At 43.7% G+C, this 22,577-nt stretch overlaps 1 long non-coding RNA gene and 10 other non-coding genes across 12 annotated transcripts; all 11 read right to left on the reverse strand.

Moving 5' to 3' along the window:
* Positions 1–2,053: 2,053 nt before the first annotated feature.
* On the reverse strand, positions 2,054–8,422 carry LOC109872917 (uncharacterized). 2 transcript variants are annotated; one of them, XR_004205939.1, is made up of 13 exons: positions 8,312–8,422; positions 6,918–7,118; positions 6,414–6,552; positions 5,998–6,196; positions 5,567–5,765; positions 5,178–5,334; positions 4,747–4,945; positions 4,316–4,514; positions 3,927–4,083; positions 3,496–3,694; positions 3,107–3,263; positions 2,718–2,874; positions 2,054–2,480 (listed from the first exon to the last, which is right to left on the reverse strand). It is a non-coding gene; the product is annotated as an uncharacterized LOC109872917 (long non-coding RNA). The 2 variants fall into 2 exon arrangements; XR_004205938.1 differs by lacking the exon at positions 8,312–8,422 and adding an exon at positions 7,725–7,839.
* LOC116358177 (small nucleolar RNA SNORD14) lies at positions 2,552–2,645 on the reverse strand. The gene has a single exon (XR_004206061.1). It is a non-coding gene; the product is annotated as a small nucleolar RNA SNORD14 (small nucleolar RNA).
* LOC116358178 (small nucleolar RNA SNORD14) lies at positions 2,941–3,034 on the reverse strand. Its single transcript, XR_004206062.1, has one exon. It is a non-coding gene; the product is annotated as a small nucleolar RNA SNORD14 (small nucleolar RNA).
* On the reverse strand, positions 3,330–3,423 carry LOC116358183 (small nucleolar RNA SNORD14). The gene has a single exon (XR_004206067.1). It is a non-coding gene; the product is annotated as a small nucleolar RNA SNORD14 (small nucleolar RNA).
* LOC116358179 (small nucleolar RNA SNORD14) lies at positions 3,761–3,854 on the reverse strand. The gene has a single exon (XR_004206063.1). It is a non-coding gene; the product is annotated as a small nucleolar RNA SNORD14 (small nucleolar RNA).
* Positions 4,150–4,243, reverse strand: LOC116358180 (small nucleolar RNA SNORD14). The gene has a single exon (XR_004206064.1). It is a non-coding gene; the product is annotated as a small nucleolar RNA SNORD14 (small nucleolar RNA).
* Positions 4,581–4,674, reverse strand: LOC116358184 (small nucleolar RNA SNORD14). Its single transcript, XR_004206068.1, has one exon. It is a non-coding gene; the product is annotated as a small nucleolar RNA SNORD14 (small nucleolar RNA).
* On the reverse strand, positions 5,012–5,105 carry LOC116358181 (small nucleolar RNA SNORD14). The gene has a single exon (XR_004206065.1). It is a non-coding gene; the product is annotated as a small nucleolar RNA SNORD14 (small nucleolar RNA).
* LOC116358182 (small nucleolar RNA SNORD14) lies at positions 5,401–5,494 on the reverse strand. The gene has a single exon (XR_004206066.1). It is a non-coding gene; the product is annotated as a small nucleolar RNA SNORD14 (small nucleolar RNA).
* Positions 5,832–5,925, reverse strand: LOC116358185 (small nucleolar RNA SNORD14). Its single transcript, XR_004206069.1, has one exon. It is a non-coding gene; the product is annotated as a small nucleolar RNA SNORD14 (small nucleolar RNA).
* LOC116358187 (small nucleolar RNA SNORD14) lies at positions 6,263–6,356 on the reverse strand. Its single transcript, XR_004206070.1, has one exon. It is a non-coding gene; the product is annotated as a small nucleolar RNA SNORD14 (small nucleolar RNA).
* Positions 8,423–22,577: the final 14,155 nt, after the last annotated feature.

Consider the following 22,577-nt stretch of genomic DNA (forward strand, 5'->3'; position numbering starts at 1 on the left):
GTATGCATCTAAACGACCACATAGTTAATGTCAGTTATCACTGTCAGTTATCTGAACCATGAGTAGTCAGATGTGTGTGGACATCTTACAAGGATCCGCCTTTTCTTTCAATTTTCGTCTAAAATGACATACCTAAATCTAACTGCCTGTAACAAGGATATGCATATTATTGGTACCGTTTGTGGAATTGTGAAAGGAATGTAGAATATAACACAAAAGATCTGGTGAAAGATAATACAAAGAAAAAAAAACGTTATTTTGCATTTTTTTGTACCATCATCTTTGAAATGCAAGACAAAGGCCATAATGTATTATTCCAGCCCAGCTGCAATTTAGATTTTGGCCAGTAGATGGCAGCAGCGTATGTGCAAAGTTTTAGACTGATCCAATGAACCATTGCGTTTCTGTTAAATGTTGTAGCAAGACTGCCTAAGATGCTCTTTGTCTTATGCTGTGTGACCAGGGTACTCAGAAGCAAAGAGAAATTTAGTCATCACAAAAGCTGTGCCTAATTTGTTTATTAATAACCATGTTCAAAACTGTGCACTCTCCTCAAACAATAGCATGGTATTATTTCACTGTAATAGCTACTGTATATTAAACAATGCAGTTAGATTAACAAGAATAAGCTTTCTGCCGATATCAAATATGTCTATGTCCTGGGAAATGTTCTTGTACATACATCATGCTAATTTCATTAGTCTACGTTAGCTCAACCGTCCTGTGGACGGTATACCGATCCCAAATCAGTTTTAAATTCCCATTAACCTGGACAGCCGCCTCATCCTTGTTCTGACCGGACATTCTGTAGTGGTTGCTACCGGCCTTAAGCCAGCACCTAAGGTTTCTTATTATATTCAGTCCCTCGACTCTCTACAACCCTACCTCTATTTTTCACTGATGAACTCCCTTGGTCTGAGAAGGGGAAACATGGAAAAAGAGATGGACACAGGGGAGACATTTAAGATATAATTGGCCACCACACCATAAGAGCTGCTGCGTTTTGAATATTAAAGAGCTGTGTAATAGGGCAGTACTGTTCCTTGTTTGAAAGCTGAATGTGTGTAATTTGTATTTAAACTATCATGTTTCTCATGCACCACCATTCTTTCCTTGCATCCATACATTTCTGAATGAACTTTGCAACAAAAACTCAATTGTGCTGTTGAAATAAATCTACCAACCATAGACTGGGTTACTACAGATGGTCTATTGGGATAATTCAGCAAAATTACCCCACCATATGTAGTCTGACAAACTGCAATAACTGTTTTCTAAATCTAACTGTAAAGCAATTGAAGACAATGTTACCCGAATTACCCTATAAAGCAGTCTGACTAAAGCGACAGCAATCCAGGCTGTGGGTATTTACCTGGTCACGCACGGAAACAGCTTACTAAGAATTCCCTAACCAACAGCCCATGAACGTCAACTGCAAAAAGCAGGCTTTATATTTCATGCCAAATTAGAGGCAAGTTAATAGCCAGGTTTCCATTTAAATGGCGACAGATCTATGCAAATATTTTGGAATCCGTGTAATACTTCCAAATGGACTATATGCAGATAACAGCACGCTAACTATGTCGCACTCAAGGCTGATAGTCATCACAAAAACTTGCAGTAAATAGCAAATGTAACCCAGCCAACAGCTTGCATATAGTGCGAGTAGACTAATCTACACTAGCCTACCCACCACAGTCAGAGGGACCTTATTTGCGCAAACGGGGTTTCCACCGCCATTTCCCACAATACATTTAACAGACAAGATGTAAAACGAACAAATTCAGTCAGCATTTATAAAATTACACCATAAACATGTTAATGGATACAACTACTAGCATAACTGTAGCACGAAACATGGTAATTGAGAAACTGGATGATTACGTGACTAAGTTGGTGCTGCTAAATATCTATAATATTTATTGGTAGGACCACAAACACTGGTCTAGCAGCAGGAAGTTTATGGTTAAGGGAAGTCACAAGTGAGATTACATTTTGTCATAAGAATATTAACCAAAATAAGGACCTTAATCAAAAGCACTTGAGATCAACATTTAGAAGTTGAGGTGGAAGGTCACCATGTTTTATTTTGTCTTAAAGGCACAATATACTCCATGTGAAATCTGACAGCCTAGTTGAGCAAACAGAAAATTACTGTTCTGTAGCAAACAAAGTTGCAATAGAAGTGTGATCAGGCAACCTTTTTTCTAACTTTAAAATCTCACTGACAAGAGTCACTGACTCATCACAAACAGGTAGAACATTTCAAACGTTGCTTGTGAGGGGGAGGTAGTTGCAGAAACAGTGGAATGGGCAAGTCGACTTCCTCAAGTCAGTTAAGATGACCCACAGCCACCAGGAGCCGCACGCACCACCAGCTCCGGGGAAATCGACCAGCCATGCCGTCGGGCATACCAGCACCTTGGTACAACATGGCGATGTTCCTTCTGGTGGTGCTCAGACTCTTCCTTCTCAGCAGTCTAAGAAACATAAACAGATTAACATGAGCAAAATATTAAATGGCCTTCAAATGAGAAATATTTAACTTCAGTCGCTCAGACATCCAAGGAAGGAATTGGGCCATCTTTGGTCTTTCAACCTCTGGTGGAAACTACGAATGGCAGGAATAAACTTCATCACAGCGAAACTACCGGGTTGGGGCTAGTAACTGTAGGCCATTTTCCAGTCTTACAATGCCATCACCACAACAAACTTACCCGTGTCAGCTGCAGACATCTTCATGATGTCGTTAGGGTCAATGTCAAAGGTGACCTCAATCTGAAGAACATCGCAAGATGCAGGGGGGATTCCAGTCAGCGCCAACTTGCCCAACAGGTTGTTGTCCTTGGTCGTGGCCCACTCACCCTCATACACCTGGAGGATACAGTCTATATTAGCTAAAACATACATGGTTTTCAAACGAGAAGTACATTAAAATAGTCGCTCAGACATCCAAGGAAGGAATTGGGCCATCTTTGGTCTTTCAACCTCTGGTGGAAACTACGAATGGCAGGAATAAACTTCATCACAGCGAAACTACTGGGTTGGGGCTAGTAACTGTAGGCCATTTTCTAGTCTTACAATGCCATCACCACAACAAACTTACCCTTGTCAGCTGCAGACATCTTCATGATGTCGTTAGGGTCAATGTCAAAGGTGACCTCAATCTGAAGAACATCGCAAGATGCAGGGGGGATTCCAGTCAGCGCCAACTTGCCCAACAGGTTGTTGTCCTTGGTCGTGGCCCACTCACCCTCATACACCTGGAGGATACAGTCTATATTAGCTAAAACATACATGGTTTTCAAACGAGAAGTACATTAAAATAGTCGCTCAGACATCCAAGGAAGGTATTGGGCCATCTTTGGTCTTTCAACCTCTGGTGGAAACTACGAATGGCAGGAATAAACTTCATCACAGCGAAACTACTGGGTTAGGGCTAGTAACTGTAGGCCATTTTCTAGTCTTACAATGCCATCACCACAACAAACTCACCCTTGTCATTGGTGATAGTGGTCTTGTCCTCCATGCCAGTGTGCTTGTCAGCTGCAGACATCTTCATGATGCCGTTAGGGTCAATGTCAAAGGTGACCTCAATCTGAAGAACATCGCGAGATGCAGGGGGGATTCCAGTCAGCGCCAACTTGCCCAACATGTTGTTGTCCTTGGTCGTGGCCCACTCACCCTCATACACCTGGAGGATACAGTCTATATTAGCTAAAACATACATGGTTTTCAAACGAGAAGTACATTAAAATAGTCGCTCAGACATCCAAGGAAGGAATTGGGCCATCTTTGGTCTTTCAACCTCTGGTGGAAACTACGAATGGCAGGAATAAACTTCATCACAGCGAAACTACTGGGTTGGGGCTAGTAACTGTAGGCCATTTTCTAGTCTTACAATGCCATCACCACAACAAACTTACCCTTGTCAGCTGCAGACATCTTCATGATGTCGTTAGGGTCAATGTCAAAGGTGACCTCAATCTGAAGAACATCGCAAGATGCAGGGGGGATTCCAGTCAGCGCCAACTTGCCCAACAGGTTGTTGTCCTTGGTCGTGGCCCACTCACCCTCATACACCTGGAGGATACCGTCTATATTAGCTAAAACATACATGGTTTTCAAACGAGAAGTACATTAAAATAGTCGCTCAGACATCCAAGGAAGGAATTGGGCCATCTTTGGTCTTTCAACCTCTGGTGGAAACTACGAATGGCAGGAATAAACTTCATCACAGCGAAACTACTGGGTTAGGGCTAGTAACTGTAGGCCATTTTCTAGTCTTACAATGCCATCACCACAACAAACTCACCCTTGTCATTGGTGATAGTGGTCTTGTCCTCCATGCCAGTGTGCTTGTCAGCTGCAGACATCTTCATGATGTCGTTAGGGTCAATGTCAAAGGTGACCTCAATCTGAAGAACATCGCAAGATGCAGGGGGGATTCCAGTCAGCGCCAACTTGCCCAACAGGTTGTTGTCCTTGGTCGTGGCCCACTCACCCTCATACACCTGGAGGATACAGTCTATATTAGCTAAAACATACATGGTTTTCAAACGAGAAGTACATTAAAATAGTCGCTCAGACATCCAAGGAAGGTATTGGGCCATCTTTGGTCTTTCAACCTCTGGTGGAAACTACGAATGGCAGGAATAAACTTCATCACAGCGAAACTACTGGGTTAGGGCTAGTAACTGTAGGCCATTTTCTAGTCTTACAATGCCATCACCACAACAAACTCACCCTTGTCATTGGTGATAGTGGTCTTGTCCTCCATGCCAGTGTGCTTGTCAGCTGCAGACATCTTCATGATGCCGTTAGGGTCAATGTCAAAGGTGACCTCAATCTGAAGAACATCGCGAGATGCAGGGGGGATTCCAGTCAGCGCCAACTTGCCCAACATGTTGTTGTCCTTGGTCGTGGCCCACTCACCCTCATACACCTGGAGGATACAGTCTATATTAGCTAAAACATACATGGTTTTCAAACGAGAAGTACATTAAAATAGTCGCTCAGACATCCAAGGAAGGAATTGGGCCATCTTTGGTCTTTCAACCTCTGGTGGAAACTACGAATGGCAGGAATAAACTTCATCACAGCGAAACTACTGGGTTGGGGCTAGTAACTGTAGGCCATTTTCTAGTCTTACAATGCCATCACCACAACAAACTTACCCTTGTCAGCTGCAGACATCTTCATGATGTCGTTAGGGTCAATGTCAAAGGTGACCTCAATCTGAAGAACATCGCAAGATGCAGGGGGGATTCCAGTCAGCGCCAACTTGCCCAACAGGTTGTTGTCCTTGGTCGTGGCCCACTCACCCTCATACACCTGGAGGATACCGTCTATATTAGCTAAAACATACATGGTTTTCAAACGAGAAGTACATTAAAATAGTCGCTCAGACATCCAAGGAAGGAATTGGGCCATCTTTGGTCTTTCAACCTCTGGTGGAAACTACGAATGGCAGGAATAAACTTCATCACAGCGAAACTACTGGGTTAGGGCTAGTAACTGTAGGCCATTTTCTAGTCTTACAATGCCATCACCACAACAAACTCACCCTTGTCATTGGTGATAGTGGTCTTGTCCTCCATGCCAGTGTGCTTGTCAGCTGCAGACATCTTCATGATGTCGTTAGGGTCAATGTCAAAGGTGACCTCAATCTGAAGAACATCGCAAGATGCAGGGGGGATTCCAGTCAGCGCCAACTTGCCCAACGGGTTGTTGTCCTTGGTCGTGGCCCACTCACCCTCATACACCTGGAGGATACAGTCTATATTAGCTAAAACATACATGGTTTTCAAACGAGAAGTACATTAAAATAGTCGCTCAGACATCCAAGGAAGGTATTGGGCCATCTTTGGTCTTTCAACCTCTGGTGGAAACTACGAATGGCAGGAATAAACTTCATCACAGCGAAACTACTGGGTTAGGGCTAGTAACTGTAGGCCATTTTCTAGTCTTACAATGCCATCACCACAACAAACTCACCCTTGTCATTGGTGATAGTGGTCTTGTCCTCCATGCCAGTGTGCTTGTCAGCTGCAGACATCTTCATGATGTCGTTAGGGTCAATGTCAAAGGTGACCTCAATCTGAAGAACATCGCAAGATGCAGGGGGGATTCCAGTCAGCGCCAACTTGCCCAACAGGTTGTTGTCCTTGGTCGTGGCCCACTCACCCTCATACACCTGGAGGATACAGTCTATATTAGCTAAAACATACATGGTTTTCAAACGAGAAGTACATTAAAATAGTCGCTCAGACATCCAAGGAAGGTATTGGGCCATCTTTGGTCTTTCAACCTCTGGTGGAAACTACGAATGGCAGGAATAAACTTCATCACAGCGAATAATCCCTGCATTGCAGTCCTTCTCAACAGAATAAAGATCATAGCAAGCCATTTACCTAGTTATCCAAGCCATAGGAAATGGGAGCAGCAGTTGGCTCATTGAAGATATGCAGTACATTCAGGCCTGAGATGGTGCCAGCATCTTTGGATGCCTGGCGCTGGGAGTCGCAGGCACGACAACGACTGCATTGTTGACTGTCCAGGGAAAGAAAAAAACAATATACATTTGAATAATTCAATAACAGGGAATCAAGAAACTGACTAGTCATTGCAAAACTAAAAACTACACCTTCCTTTTCAGATTGAAAATAAATACATGTCAATTTAGAGTCAACACATTTGAAATTATAACTTTTCCAGCGTAGGCTTCAGCAATCTCCATCTTGACCAGAACCATAGAGGAAATTTCTTCTTTGTAGGACTTAGCCTCTCCTTTGTATTCAACTTGGAGCTTGGGTCGAGTAGAATCATTGGAACGGCGTACCATACAGCTAACCAAATACAATTTTCAATTAAAATATAGCAATTTAATGATAAATTATCAGAACTTAAAAACGTACCGAATACTGTGTTTGCAGGGTTCATGGTAACCCGATTATTGACGGCATCACCAATAAGTCTGAGTCTGTGAAGGAAACATAACTTGGAGTGGTCCTGTTGCCATGGTCGTTGGCAATGATTTCAACCATGCTGGAACACACCCAAGCAGGAGTAGGTGCTCCCGAGATCAATGCCAACTGCTGGTCTTTTAGACATGTTGCCTAAACACAGGAATAGGGATAAGTTTAAGTCACCCAAAAACAAATTAAGCTTTCTATCAATAAAAAAGTGCTACATATTAGGTTGCGCATAATTACACTTCTGTAAAGAAATCTCGCCATTAAAATGTGCGTCACACCACGTGGGTTGCAGTTTCATTGCCGTGTCACGTCGGAAACTAGTGCGAAACTAACGACTTAACCACGGCACTAGAACGTTCTAGCTACAACTAGCTAGGCCGACAACTACGAGGATGATCGCGCGCCTTTTCTTTTAATTAAAATGTGTACAAACGTTGGAACCGTCAGTCGAATGTCTTTCAAACTGCCTGCACTGCAAATGACCAAACTCGATCTGCCATATATGCGACCACGACAAAGGTTGACCGGCTCGCTAATTAACACACGATACATTTAGTTGGCTAGCCATGTTAGAGAAACAGTCAAAGTAAATTGGGATCGAATGGTGACAAACTAGTTATAGTGAGTTGATTAAATCAATGTGTCTACTAGCCTTCTTCAGACCGGATAACTATGCTAAATACCATGCCTATGTCGAACGAAAATAAATGCATTGATTACGTTAAGAATAAACGATCTTGTACTAACCAAATTCGTGACCGAGGGTGACGCTGATGTTGGTCGGAGTTAAACAACAGCAAAGCCTTCCTTCGCCTTGTGAGAGAATAGAGAAAGGAGGAAATGTGATTCTTTAACTTTTATATCGCCGGCAACGCAACCAATCATAGCTCTGGGCTCCACTTTTCATTCCAAAACACCAATAAAAATACAGGACGGCCCATGCGTTCCCTCCCACTTCTGCGACAAAGACCAAGCGCTCAAGACAACAGTAAACTCGATTTCCGAGTGTTCGTAGCAATAGGGAACTCAGGAGGAAAAAACGAGCTGACTTGGATAATCGATTTAAACGGTCATCCAACTCGGGAACTCGAGCCTCTTTCTAGAGCTCCGACTTTCCAAGCTGGACACCCAACATGCAAAAGCATTAAGAACAGTGATGCCAGTTTAGCAATTTTCAAACAGCACCTAGCAACAAATTTAGCAACTTTTTAACATTTATTTTTAACTTTTAGCAACTTTTGAGAAATGACTAAAATGCTCAAATGCACGCATTTTCCCTCGAAATTACACAAAAACGATTTTCTCTGTCACACGCTCAGTCCCAACACACGTACCTGGCTGCAAAAGTGCATTGTGAGTGACGTCAGCAGCACGCGCTCAGCTCGTGCACAAGCAGCACCAGGCAGGCGGCAAATTGCAAATCATTGTTGGCTGATAGCAGCAGCAGTGCGGGTTCGACGAGCCAAACGCGGGAATATAGTTGGTCACGAATGTTTGATATTGAACAGAATGTACAACATCAATCAACATGTCTCAATCAAAATTGTACAGAAAAGAGTGGGAGTCTGTACCTGAACAAATGTCAAATCATATTTTTTGCCAAGATGGCCAGTCAATTTGAGTAACGTTATTGTGTATTCTACATAATGACGCAGTTTTACGTTATCACGTAATAACATCACAACGTCATTTAGCAATTCTTGGCACAAAAAAAATCTACCTGCCTCTAGCAATTAAACTGAAAATTTGTTGGCAACAATGATTAAGAAACGATTCCAGGTATTACATGGTTATGCCAGTGTCTGAACGTAGATGCGTATAATCCCGAGATTTCGGTGAACGCTTGTGAGACAGACCAAACCATGCCGGGGTTTGGGAAGTTAATGAGGGAAGTGAACATTTTATTTTCTCGAAATCTAAAGACAACGTAGATTCGAGCCAATGTCTTAAGTAGTTGAACATGTTTATTACCCCAACCTCGTGGAAGTGAAGTTGGAGTAAAAATAACCTCATATCGAAGGGGTGCGCAAGATTACGTGTTTCTACAGGAGAAAGCATCCAAGTGATGAGTTTAGCTAGCATTGTATGACTTCGCATTGCATGATTTCTTTGAAGGAGCACTTTTAGTCTACCTTCATAATGTACTGCTTTGATTTGCCCAGTTTTGCATCAGCGTTTTTACAAATCATATTTCAGAAATGCAACCACACATTTGTTTGATCATCAAACCGGATATCAACTTCTGTCCAGTGACTTCCACAAAGCATATTTAATGTAAAGTAACACAGTTAGTTACATGACCTACAGCATGGTCAAGCAAGTGAAGGTTTCCGACATTTTCGGACCAACTATTGATTTAGAACCACAGAGACGCAAAGAAAACGCAAAGAAAACAGGAGTTGCCTTCACTTTCTCAGCACCATTTCAACTTAAACAACTTAAAAATTTCTACATCATCAAATCACCTCTCCTTAATTAATATAATACAGTGACAACTAAAAGATGGCAGGGTGGCCTAGTGGTTAGAGCGTTGGACTAGTAACCGCAAGTTCAAATCCCCAAGCTGACAAGGTACCAATCTGTCGTTCTGCCCCTGAAAATAAGAATTTGTTCTTTAACTGACGTGCCTAGTTAAATAGAAGGTAAACATTTTTTTTTTAATTGTCCAATCAATGTAAGCTAAATTTGTGTCTGTGCAAGTAGAAAAACATGTAGACTCACCCTACCATCCTCCTGTTTCATGTTGATGAAATGTCTATCACTGTTTTACAGTACACAATTTTTGTTGTTGTCCTAGGCTACTTGGCTATAATGCTTGTAAACTAGCCTAACTTCCATTCATGGGCAACGTTAGCTAGTTAACATTAGCCTTCTACATCTAGCTACATATTGAACTTCCATGGTCACAGCAATGTATGAATTAATGGTTGGATCAGAACTGCCATTACAAACATTGGCCAGTAAAGAGAATTATGTAAAACCACAAGTCCAAATCCCTATCTCCATCCATGGCTAATTTAGGAAAGGGACCATTTTAGCTAGCTTGTTAGCTAGCCACTGAAGGACAACGAGATGCAACAATTCAAGTTTTTCTGTCAATGACCTATGTTCTCAATGGGATTTGATAGGAGTGATGCCAAATTCAAGATAGCTTTCCTTTACACTTTTCTTTTGGTGCGCCAGGACCATTCACAGTTGAGCTTGCTCAGTTTAATGCTGATTGTCTGATTTTGTATACTTTTTTGCCTTCAATGCTACAGTCGGCAACAATGTCATACTCGTTTAGACCAGACAGCATCAGATAGCTGGCCAACACAGAGAGAGAGAGGGGTGTTGTTTCACTCACTTGGATGCTTTCTCCTGTGAGATACATTTATGGAACCAGATAGCAGCCAAAACATTGACGGTACATATTGTTAGGATCTTAAGAAAATCCATATGCAAATTGTTATGATCGTAAGAAAAGCCATATTTTAAATACACATGGATTTCAATAAACAAATGGATAAGACTGTTCTATTCTCTTTGATTTAGTTCCTATTGCAACTCACAGATGACAGAATGGATGACATAGTGACTGAATGAAGGATGAATTAAATGTTCAAATATGTTGGAATGAGGAGTTGCACGCATCATGCATGCTCTGCACTTTATTTGGCTAGTAGGCAAATAGGCCTACATTAAGGTTTAATGAGTCTATGGCTGCGTGCCTCCAGAAGGACATCTGAGGCTGAGGGGTGCTTTTCCAAAGACACATGGTGCTGTGACGCTGCATGGAGATCACAAGCTCAACAGGGCAGCAGTGTTGTGATGGAGGGAATAGCCTATATGGGGACCTAAGACACCTGCAACAGAGTTATTGTAAAGTGTGGGAATAAGTTTATGCCAGACTTAGCCTGTTTTTCCACTCACATGTTTATTTCAAAATCCATATGTTCTTTACCCGATTCATATAAAATCATGTCAAATTATATAAAATTCACATTTACCCATCCTACAGAATATGCATTGGCAAGATTGTGAGTGATTAAGTAAATGTCATAATATTCTATAAAAATAATGTTTTGAGTGGCAAAGTATCCAGTGGTCATACATAAGTCATAGATTCACCAAACATCTATTATTATAATTCTGTTTAATTATTCCTGGTATATACTACTGGTTATGATTACAGACAGAGCCCATAGAATAAGGTCTGCCTACAGCAGCCTCTCAATGGCAAGGCTATGCTCACTGAGTCTGTACATAGTCAAATCTCTCCTTAAATTTTGGGTCAGTCACGGTGGTTAGGTATTCTGCCACATGTGCTCTCTGTTTAGGGTCAAATAGCATTCTAGCTCGCTCAGTTTTTTTATTTTTTTTTTATCTTTCTAATGTGTCAAGTAATTGTTAAGGTTGTCTGTCAAAAGAGAGGACCAAAATGCAGCATGGTTATTATTAAACATCTTTAATAAAGATTATAACAAACAATACAAAACCAATAAACGTACCATGAAAAACCAAACCAGCCCTATCTTGTGCAAACATAGACAGGAACAATCACCCACAAAACACTCAACGAATATGGCTGCCTAAATATGGTTCCCAATCAGAGACAACGATAAACACCTGCTCTGATTGAGAACCACTCCAGGCAACCATAGACTTTTCTAGACAACTATACTACACCACAATCCTATAACCTACAAAAAAAACCTAGACAAAATACACCACATAAATAACCCATGTCACACCCTGGCCTGACCAAAATAATAAAGAAAACACAAAATACTAAGACCAGGGCGTGACAGTAATTATCTTTTTATATTCTCGTGATTTGGTTGTGTCTAATTGTGTTGCTGTCCTGGGGCTCTGTGGGGTCTGTTTGTGAACTGAGCCCCAGGACCAGCTTGCTTTGGGGACTCTTCTCTAAATTAACCTCTCTGTAGGCGATGGCTTTGCTATGGAAGGTTCGGGAATCGCTTCCTTTTAGATGGTTGTAGAACTTATCTTTTCTGGGTATTGATAATTAGCAGATATCGGCGTAATTCTGCTCAGCATGCATTATTTGGTGTTTTACGTTGTACACAGAGGATGTTTTTTCAGAATTCTTCATGCAGAGTCTCTATTTGGTGTTTGGCACATTTTGTGAATTCTTGGATGGTGAGCTGACCCCATACCTCACAACCATATTTCTGTCATGCCTCATTCACATGTCGCATTCAGGTGCTCGTCGGAACTCTGACATTTTCAGCAAGCTACTGGTTGTAGGTATACACATTCAACCAGTTAACAAGTTGACAATTTCTGAGTTCCGACTAGCACATGAACACAGCAACATTAACCATAAGCAAAGATAATTATAATTAACCCAAGATAGTTCAACTGTGTCATTTACAGTGGGAGCAAATTAAGCATAGTGGGCAGAACAAGCATGGAGGTGGACAATGCCAAGCACAGCATGTATTTGCATATTTCCGTTAGGAAACACCTTCTCTGTGAAATGCACTTGTGCACAAACAATTAGACCTTGCACTCCTTCTAGACAACGCCATTTTATAAAACTTTGACAAAGCATCAAGTTTATAAAACATAGAGTGCACTGTGTTCGTAACAGATGTATAGTTTTGAGAACAGAAAACTGTATTGAGATCAGATGTTTCATCGATAAGAAAATTTGCAGTATGTCGGCCCAGTTTCACCTAGTTCCATCCTCTTTTCCAACTGGTGACGGGGCAAGAGAAAACCTTCTTCTCCTTCTTCTTGGTGGACTACATCCCAAAATGTGTATTGCAGCCACCTATTGGATGGCGTAAAAACCAAGATACTTTAACGGAGAAAAAAATACTCATAATATTCTCAAAAACAAAACAAAAGTCAATGTACTCCTTCACTTAGTCAAATGTACTCAGATCCCTACACAGGCTCTGGGGCTCTGATGGTAATGATGTTTGTTTTGATGATAATTATTAGGTGGAGGTCGCTAGCTACAGTATAGCCAAGCTTTTAGCTAGTTAGCTGCACTGTAAGATAGCTTGACTTGCTAGAAAGTTATAGAAACAAGTTGAGGAAAAACAAAAAAACATGTTTTATTATTGAAACCATTTGTTTCTCCTGTCTTGAATGAAAAGGTCATATTTTACCATCTCCCAAAATAAATGCAATCCCTGACGAAAGACTAGGCACTTTTTCTACATTTTATTTTTTTAAATTCTCACTGTCATTTATATGTATTTTTATATTTGGTATTTTTAATTGCATAGCAATTCAAAATATACAGTGCATTCGGAAAGTATTTAGAACCCTTTACTTTTTCCACATGTTGTTACGTTACAGCCTTATTCTAAAATTGGTTAAATAAATAAAAATGTCCACATCAACCTACACACAATACCCCATAGTGACAAAGCAAAAAGGTTTTTAGACATTTTTGCAAATGTATTACAAATAAAAAACTGAAATACCTTATTTACATAAGTATTAAGACCCTTTGCTATGAGACTCGAAATTGAGCTCAGGTGCTGTCACGCCCTGGCCTTAGTATTCTGTGTTTTCTTTATTATTGTGGTTAGGCCAGGGTGTGACATGGGTGATTATGTGTTTGTCTTGTCTAGGGGTTTTGTAGATTGATGGGGTTGTGTTCAGTGTAGTATTCTAGGTAAGTCTATGGTTGCCTAGAGTGGTTCTCAATCAGAGGCAGATGTTTATCGTTGTCCCTGATTGGGAACCATATTTAGGCCGCCATATTCTTTGGGTGTTTCGTGGGTGATTTTTCCTGTCTCTGTGTTTGTTGTCACAAGATAGGCTCAGTCACTTTGGTTATTCTTTTTTCATTGTTTGAGAAGAGAAGAGAAGAGAAGAGAAGAGAAGAGAAGAGAAGAGAAGAGAAGAGAAGAGAAGAGAAGAGAAGAGAAGAGGAGAGAAGAGGAGAGGAGAGGAGAGGAGAGGAGAGGAGAGGAGAGGAGAGGAGAGGAGAGGAGAGGAGAGGAGAGGAGAGGAGAGGAGAGGAGAGGAGAGGAGAGGAGAGGAGAGGAGAGGAGAGGAGAGGAGAGGAGAGGAGAGGAGAGCGAGCGCCATTCTCCTTGCGGAGATGGTGCTAAATCCATCAACACGGTCGGTCCCTGGGATTGGGCTGGCCAACACGATTCGGTTTGCTTGGAAGGAAAAGGAGTTGGAGCCTTTAGGACGGGAAATTTTTGGAAGGATAATATTGATGGGGATTCTAAAGCTGACGGTGAAGGACGTGTTTTGTTTCCAAGGCAACTCGTTGGAGGGAGCATATGACGTGGCACTATATACAGAGGAGAAACACGATGATATCCTGAGAAGGGCAAGAGCAGTGGGAGGCGAGAGGCCGATGAGCCACTATGAAATAACAAGCCTGGCGAAGAATAACTTTAGGGTTGTAACTGGTGTGGCTCGTCAGCACACCTGTGGCAGGGGTGCCCGGCTCGTCAGAGGTCATATGCGTCTGCGGCTGGGGGGGGAGCAGGAGCGGGGGATGGGGGAAGAAGAGGAGGGGAAGGAAGCAAGCCTCATGACCAGAGTACAGGTCCAGAGGGGAAGTCCGCAAGGAAGGAGGAGGAGCAAGAAGCGGCGGATGGAAGAGAGAAGGAAACTGAAGGCACGGGAGTAGGAGAACCAGGAAAAGCGGCGGAAGAAGGCAACCGAGTGGAGGAGCATGAGAGAGAAGAAAGCGAGGGAGGAGTGTTGGAGAAGGAGACGGTGGAAGAGCAAGTGGACTGGGGGGAAAGTGCCCTGGTGGAAGAGATGAGGGGTATGGTGGAGGAGCTGGCGGGGGGGAGGGTGGTATCTCTCCACTGCCGCCATCACCAAAGAAGAGAATGAAGAGGAGGGTGCGATTGGCCGACAGTGAGAGGGAGGGGATGACCAAGAGAGTGATGGGGGTGGGAGAAACCTCTGGGTTGCTGCTGGTTTCCCCAGGCCCTCAACTTCTGTTGGGTGGGGACACACCTAACAAGACTCAGGACTGGGTACAGGAGGAGGTGGGGAGTTTTTTGTTTGGGGACTCAGCCTCCCCGATTTTTTTCCAATCCAGCTGCAGCACTGGGGAGGGGGAGGATTGTGGGGGTAGACCCAGGGTGCAGGGCACCCCGGAGCCAAACACTATTCCTGCATCCTGGGTTGGTGAGATGGAGGAAGAGGGGGGATGTCGGGAGTACGGATGGTGTTTTCACCGGTAGATAGGGTGAGTCTCCTGTTTTTGATTTTTTTTTTCTGTCTGGGTTTAGAATTTGAGTGTATTACATGTTTTTATTTGATTCTTTCATGGGGTCTAATTTTACTTTTGTTACTTTAAATGTAAGGGGTTTAAGGGATTTTGTTAAGAGGAGGGCGGTTTTTAGTTATTTGGAGGGTGTGGGGTTTGATTTTTGTTTTTTACAGGAGGTTCACCTGAGGGATGGAGGGAATGTTAGTAGGTTTAAGAGGGAGTGGGACAAGGGGGAGTCGGTTTGGGGTATTGGGGGGGTGCACTCATCGGGGGTAGGGATTTTGTGTGGGCACAGGGAGGTAAAAGTGGAGGATTCTTTTGTGGTAATGCAGGGGAGGGTTATAGGGGTGGATGTCACGATAAGGGATTGTAAATTTAGATTAGTGGTGGTGTATGGGCCACAGGTGGTGGCAGACAGGAGGGAGATGGTGGACTGTCTGACACCCCTGTGTGTCACGAATAGGAAATTAGTGATAGGGGGGGATTTTAATACAGATTTAGGAATAGGGGGGGATAGCAGTGCAGGCGCCATTACCAGGCTAATGGCTTGCCATGGTCTGGTTGATGGTGGTCTGCACACTACTCTGAAAATGGCCGGTCCTACATGGCGCAACTCCAGGGGGGTTGAGCGGAGGCTCGACTATATTTTTGTACCCAGGTCTTTGGGTAAGTTGTCTGGGCGGCTGTTGCCTGTTTTCTTTTCGGATCACGACGGGGTGCTCCTGCAGGTGGGGTCGCCGGTCTGCCTCTTTGGTAGGGGGTACTGGAAGTTAGATCGGGATGTGCTGGAGGAGCGGGCTTTTGTTGACGGGTTTTATGATTTCTTTTGGAGGCTTGAAGGCCTCCGGTCCATGTGCGAGGGGGTGTTAGAGTGGTGGGAATTAGTTAAGGTGAGGATTAGGGCTTTTATAATAGGGTATTGCAAGAGGAAAAAAAGGGAGGAGAGGAGGGAGGTGGATCGTATCCAAAGGTTAATTGAACTCGAGTATGAGGCAGGCAACCTCGGCGGGTCGTTTGACTGGGAGAGATCCGCTACCCTAAAGGCGCAGCTCAGGGAGTTGCAGGAGCGGAAGGCTCGAGCTTTCCTGGAGCGTGCGCATAGTGGCTTTCTAGAACACAATGAGACTTGTTCCGCTATGTTCTTTAAGTCGGTTAGGGCCAGACAGAGTAGGAAGGTAATGCATGGCGTTAGGGAAGAAAATGGTAGTATAGTTAGAGAACCAGAGGATATGGTCAGGATGACAACTGATCATTTCCAAGGTTTATTTAAGGAAAGGGAAATAGATGTAGAGCAGGGAAATGTGTTTTTAGAACACTTGTCCAGGCGGTTGCCGGAGGACATTAGAGAAGTGATGGAGGCCCAGATTTCACTAGAAGAGGTTGAGGGCGCTCTTAGGAGGATGGGAAAAGGGAAGGTGCCTGGGATGGATGGGCTGCCGGCTGAGTTTTATCTCAAGTTTTGGGGTATACTTGGACCAGTGGTCCTCGAAGTCTTGAAGGCCATCCTTGAGACGGGGGTCCCGGGGGGATCAATGGCTGTTGGTGTGCTGTCACTTTTATATAAGAAGGGGGAAGTAACAGACCTTGGCAACTGGCGGCCATTGACCATGCTGTGCGTAGATTACAAGCTACTTGCAAAGGTTTTAGCAGACCGGTTGCGCACAGCCCTTCCCTGCGTCGTTCATGAGGATCAGACGTGCGGGGTAGAGGGCCGCTCTATTAGATGGAACCTACAGTTAATCAGGGACTCCATCGCTTGGGTTGAAGATAGAGGACTGCCTTTAATGGTAGCAGCGCTAGATCAGGCGAAAGCCTTTGATCGCGTGAATAGATCCTTTTTATTCAGAGTGTTAGGTCGATTAGGATTTGGGGAGAAGTTCATAGGATGGATTCGTACATTATATGTCGGAGCGGGGTGCCGAGTTAGTGTAAATAGTCACTTGGGTGACGTTTTTGACCTCTCGTCTGGGGTCAGGCAGGGGTGCCCACTCTCGGCTCTCCTCTTCGTTCTGTACATGGAGCCTCTGGGGGCTGCCATTAGGGCAGACACAGGGGTGGAAGGCTTGTTGATCCCTGGAAGTGGTGGGCTGCGTGTTAAGATGACGCAGTACGCCGACAACACTTCCTTGCTGCTGTGCAAGGACTCGTGCCTGACAAGGTCCCTTGCCATCTTTGGGGATTTCACCCGAGCGTCGGGAGCGGTTCTGAACCATGCAAAGTCTTCCGTCAAGTTTTTCGGTAGATGGCGCGGTAGAACGGATGTGCCCGGGGGGTTATCTCTCTGTGAGGGGGCCCTGAGGATTCTCGGGGTCCATTTTGAGACCTCCGGCTCAGCGACGCTAAACTGGAACATGCGTATCGCAGTGGTACAGAGGAAGCTAGCAATGTGGAAGGCTAGGTATTTGTCTTTTATGGGCAAAGTCCTGGTCCTAAAGGTGGATGTGTTGCCGTCTCTTTTGTATTTGGCGTACATCTACCCATTGCCGGCTTGTCTGAGGAGGCCTCTAGTGAGGCTTGTGTTTCAGTTCATGTGGAGTGGCAGGTGCGAGTGGGTCGCCAGGGCACGCATGCTCTGTCCCATCGGGGAGGGAGGTAGGGGGGTACCACATTTCCCCCTCAAGCTGGACGCAATTTTTGTTTCTTTCTTGTTAACGGAGCTTGCTCATCCAGTGATACACCCGTCCGGTTACCTCCTGCGGGTGTTCTTCTCGTATCAGGCGAGAAGCGTAATGGTGTGGTCTAACACGGGTCCTCGGGGGGAACAGCTGCCGTGGCACTTTGGTCATGCGGCCAAGTGGCTGCGTGCACACCCTGAGGTTGAAGTTGCCCGAGTAGGTTTAGATCACAGGCACCTGTACGAGGAGGTCAGAAAGGCAGGGAGTCCGGCGCCTGTAGTGGGCATCTCGGAAGTGGTCTGGGAGGGAGTGCAGGCGCGGGGTCTGGACAACAGGCTCAAGGACCTAAATTGGTTGAGCCTCCATAAGTGCTTGCCGGTACGTTCCATCATGTACCGGTATAGTTTGGTGCAATCCCCCACCTGTCCAAGATCCTCTTGTGGCAGGGAGGAGACTGTGCGCCATGTCTTTTGGGACTGTGCCTTTGCCGGAGTAGTATGGGCTAGGGCACGGGTGTTGTTAGGTTTGGTAAGGGGGGATTTTGTATTGACGTGGGCCAGGTTAGAGAGAGGTGTAGGGAGAGCGAGAGGGACGGATAGGGACAGGTTTCTGCTCTGGCTTCTCATGAGTCTCTTTAAACGGGGGCTGTGGGAAGCCAGGCAGAACATGGTGAAGACAGGGAGAGATTGGGGGGTGGAAGGGATAGTGAGGAGGGTGGAAGGAGATTTGAGGGGGAGGATGAAGAGGGAGGAGAGGAAGTGGGGGCAGCATGCTGCTCGGGAGAGGTGGAAGGGGGGTTTAGGGCTGGGTGTCATTTAGATTTGTAAGGGGATAGATTAGGGACGTGGAGATAGGGAAAGATAGTTTGTAGGGTGACGGGGAGGGAAGATGCTCCCCTGAGGTTTTGTTTGGGGTTTTTGTTTTGTTTAGTTAAATTAAAATACCATTATTTGAGTATGTATGAAAATTATGAGTTGTAAAGTATGAATGGTATTGAAGATAACCTATACAGCCTTTCGCGTTACGTTTGTTGTTTTGTATTTTGTTTGTTTGTTCTTCTTTATTAAAGAACATGAGTAACCACCACGCTGCAAAAGTTAGAACTGTTAGAACTGGTTTTTGACATGGTTTCTTATTTTGTATAGTGTTCACGGTTTCAGCTTTCATTAAAGCTGTTTATAAATAACCATGCTGCATTTTGGTCCTCCTCTCCTTCCCAAGAAGAAAACCGTTACAGGTGCATCCTTTTTCCATTGATCATCCTTGAGATGTTTCGGATGAGCACAACGGTTTGAGAAGACGGTGTTTGAAAACTGAGTTCCCAAACTCTACACTACCATTAATTGTTCACATTGTGAATTTTACAAACATTCAAATGAATTATGTGTTGACTTACCTTGGCCAGAGTTTTGATAGCCGTGTAATTCTCAAGTTGAGAATGCCCCGTCAAGTAGAGACACGGAAGCCCAGCTAGCCTAGCTAGCCTGTAACCTAGCTAGCTCGGCAGTCTCAAATGGACATCGCTATTGAATGTTTTCAATGCTGCAGAAGCTGTTTACTTTGCTTTATTCTGGGACAATGTGGACTGCCTGGACTTTCAATGTACATACACTACCTTTCAGAAGTTTGGGATCATTTAGAAATGTCCTTGTTTTTGAAATAACCTTTTTGTCCATTAAAATAACATCAAATTGATCAGAAATACAGTGTAGACATTGTTAATGTTGTAAATGACTATTGTAGCTGGAAACAGCTTAATTTAAAAAATGGAATATCTACATGTGTACAGAGGCCATTATCAGCATCCATCACTCCTGTGTTCCAATGGCACGCTGTTAGCTATTCCAAGTTTATAATTTTAAAAGGCTAATTGATCATTAGAAAAACCTTTTGCAATTAAGTTAGAGCAGCATAAAACTGTTCTGAATAAAGAAGCAATAAAACTGGCCTTCTTTAGACTAGTTGAGTAGCTGGAGTATCAGCATTTGTGGGTTCAATTACAGGCTCAAAATGGCCAGAAACAAAGAACTTTCATCTGAAACTCGTCCATCTATTCTTGTTCTGAGAAATGAAGGCTATTCCATGTGAGAAAATGCAAAGAAACTGAAGATCTTGTACAACGCTGTGTACTACTCCCCTCACAGAACAGCGCAAACAGGCTCTAACCAGAATAGAAAGAGGATTGGGATTCCCCGGTGGACAACTGAGCAAGAGGGCAAGTACATTAGTGTCTAGTTTGAGAAACAGATGCCTCACAAGTCCTCAACTGGCAACTTCATTAAATAGTAACTTCAAAACACCAGTCTCAACGTCAGCAGTGAAGAGGAAACTCCGGGATGCTGGCCTTCTCGGTAGAGTTGCAAAGAAAAAGCCATATCTCAGACTGGCAATAAAAATAAAATATTAAGATGGCCAAAAGAACACAGACACTGGACAGATGAAGGCCAGCATCCCGGAATTGCTTCTTCACTGTTGACGTTGAGACTGGTGTTTTGTGGGTACTATTTAATGAAGCTGCAAATTGAGGACTTGTGAGGTGTCTGCTTCTCAAGCGTTTGACATTATAGATCATAGTCTGCTGCTAGAAAAACATATGTGTCATGGCTTTACACCTCCTGCTATATTGTGGATAAAGAGTTACTTGTCTAACAAGACAGAGGGTGTTTTTTAATGGAAGCTTCTCCAACATAATCCAGGTAGAATAAGGAATTCCCCAGGGTAGCTGTTTACGTTCCTTACCCTTTTCAATCTTTACTAACGACATTCTACTGGCTTTACTCAAAATGTGTCTATGTGTCTATGTATGTGGAAATTGAGCAAGTTGAGGTGCCTAAACTTCTTGGAGTAACCCTGGATTGTAAACCGTCATATTCAAATATATTGATGCAACAGTAGCTAAGATTGGGGGAAATCTGTCCACAATAAAGCGCTGCTCTGCCAACTTAACTATCAACAAGGCAGGTCCTACAGGCCCTAGTTTTGTTGCACATAGACTACTGTTCAGTAGTGTGGTCAGGTGCCACAAAGAGGGACTTAGGAAAATTACAATTGGCTCAGAAAAGGGCAGCACGGCTGTCCCTTAAAAGTGCACAGAATGCTCAAATTAATAATATGCATGTCAATCTCTCTTGGCTCAAAGTGGAAGAGAGATTGACTTCATCACTACTTGTTTTTGTAAGAAGTGTTGATAAGTTCAATGTACCGAGCTGTTTGTGTAAACTACTAGCACACAGCTTGGACATCCATATATGCCCCACAAGACATGCCACCAGAGGTCTCTTCACAATCCCCAAGTCCAGAATAGACTATCGGAGGTGCATAGTATTACATAGAACTCTATTCAACATCAGGTAACTGATGCAAGCAGTAGAATCAGATTGAAAAGAAACAGGTAAAAATACAACTTTTGTCTCTTCACAGCAGGGACTGTGAAGAGGCTCACATAAAAGGTACAGACACATGCATACGCATACATTGTAATATTGTTGCATGGTGGTATTATACCTTTTGTATTGTACATTTTGTATTGTAGTGGTGTAATAATGTTATGATGTACTATTTTATCTTTTGTTTTATATGTAATGTAAGTGCTAAAATGTGTTTGGACCCCAGGAAGAGTAGCTGCTGCCTTGTATCCATAATAAATACAAATACAACTTGATTGGAGTCCACCTGTGGTAAATTCAATTGACTGGACATGTTTATTTTTTATTTTACCTTTATTTAACTAGGCAAGTCAGTTAAAAACAAATTCTTATTTATAATGACGGCCTACCCCGGCCAAAACCGGATGACGCTGCTCCAATTGTGCACCGCCCTATGAAACTCCCAATCACGGCCAGATGCGATACAGACATGATTTGGAAAGGCACACACCTGTCTATATAAGGTTCCACAGGGGTTAAGGCCTTGGTCACTCTGATAGAGCTCCAGCGTTCCTCTGTGGAGATGGGAGAACCTTCCAGAAGGACAACCATCTCTGCAGCACTCCACCAATCAGGACTTTATGGTAGAGTGGCCAGACAGAAGCCACTCAGTAAAATGCACATGACAGCCCACTTGGAGTTTGCCAAAAGCCACCTAAAGACTCTCAGACCATGAGAAACAAGACTCTGGTCTGATGAAACCAACATTGAACGCTTTGGCCGGAATGCAAAACATCTGGAGGAAACCTGGCATCATCCCTACGATGAAGCATGGTGGTAGCAGCATCATGTTGCAGGGATGTTTTTCAGCGGCAGGGACTGGGAGACTAGTCAGGATTGAGGCAAAGATGAATGGAGCAAAGTACAGAGCGCTCCTTGATGAAAACCTGCTCCAGAACACTTAGGACCTCAGACTAGGGTGAAGGTTCACCTACCAACAGAACAACGACCCTAAGCACACAGCCATGACAACGCAGGAGTGGCTTCGAGACAAGTCTCTGAATGTCCTTGAGTGGCCCAGCCAGAGCCCGGATTTGAACCCGATCGAACATCTCTGGAGAGAGCTGAAAATAGCTGTGCAGCAACGCTCCCCTTCCAACCTTGCAGAGCTTGTGAGGATCTGCAGACAAGAATGGGAGAAACTCCCCAAATACAGGTGTGCCAAGCTTGTAGCGTCATTCCCAAGAAGACTAGAGGCTGTAATCGCTGCCAAAGCTGCTTCAACAAAGTACTGAGTAAAGGCTCTGAATAGTTATGAAAATGCTATGTTTAAATTTTCAGTTTCTTAATACATTTGCAAAAAAAAAAAAAAAGTTTTTGCTTTATCCTTATTGGGTATTGTGTGTTG

The sequence above is a fragment of the Oncorhynchus kisutch genome, linkage group LG28, assembly GCF_002021735.2.
Source record: "Oncorhynchus kisutch isolate 150728-3 linkage group LG28, Okis_V2, whole genome shotgun sequence".
In the NCBI taxonomy this organism is placed as follows: Eukaryota; Metazoa; Chordata; class Actinopteri; order Salmoniformes; family Salmonidae; genus Oncorhynchus; species Oncorhynchus kisutch.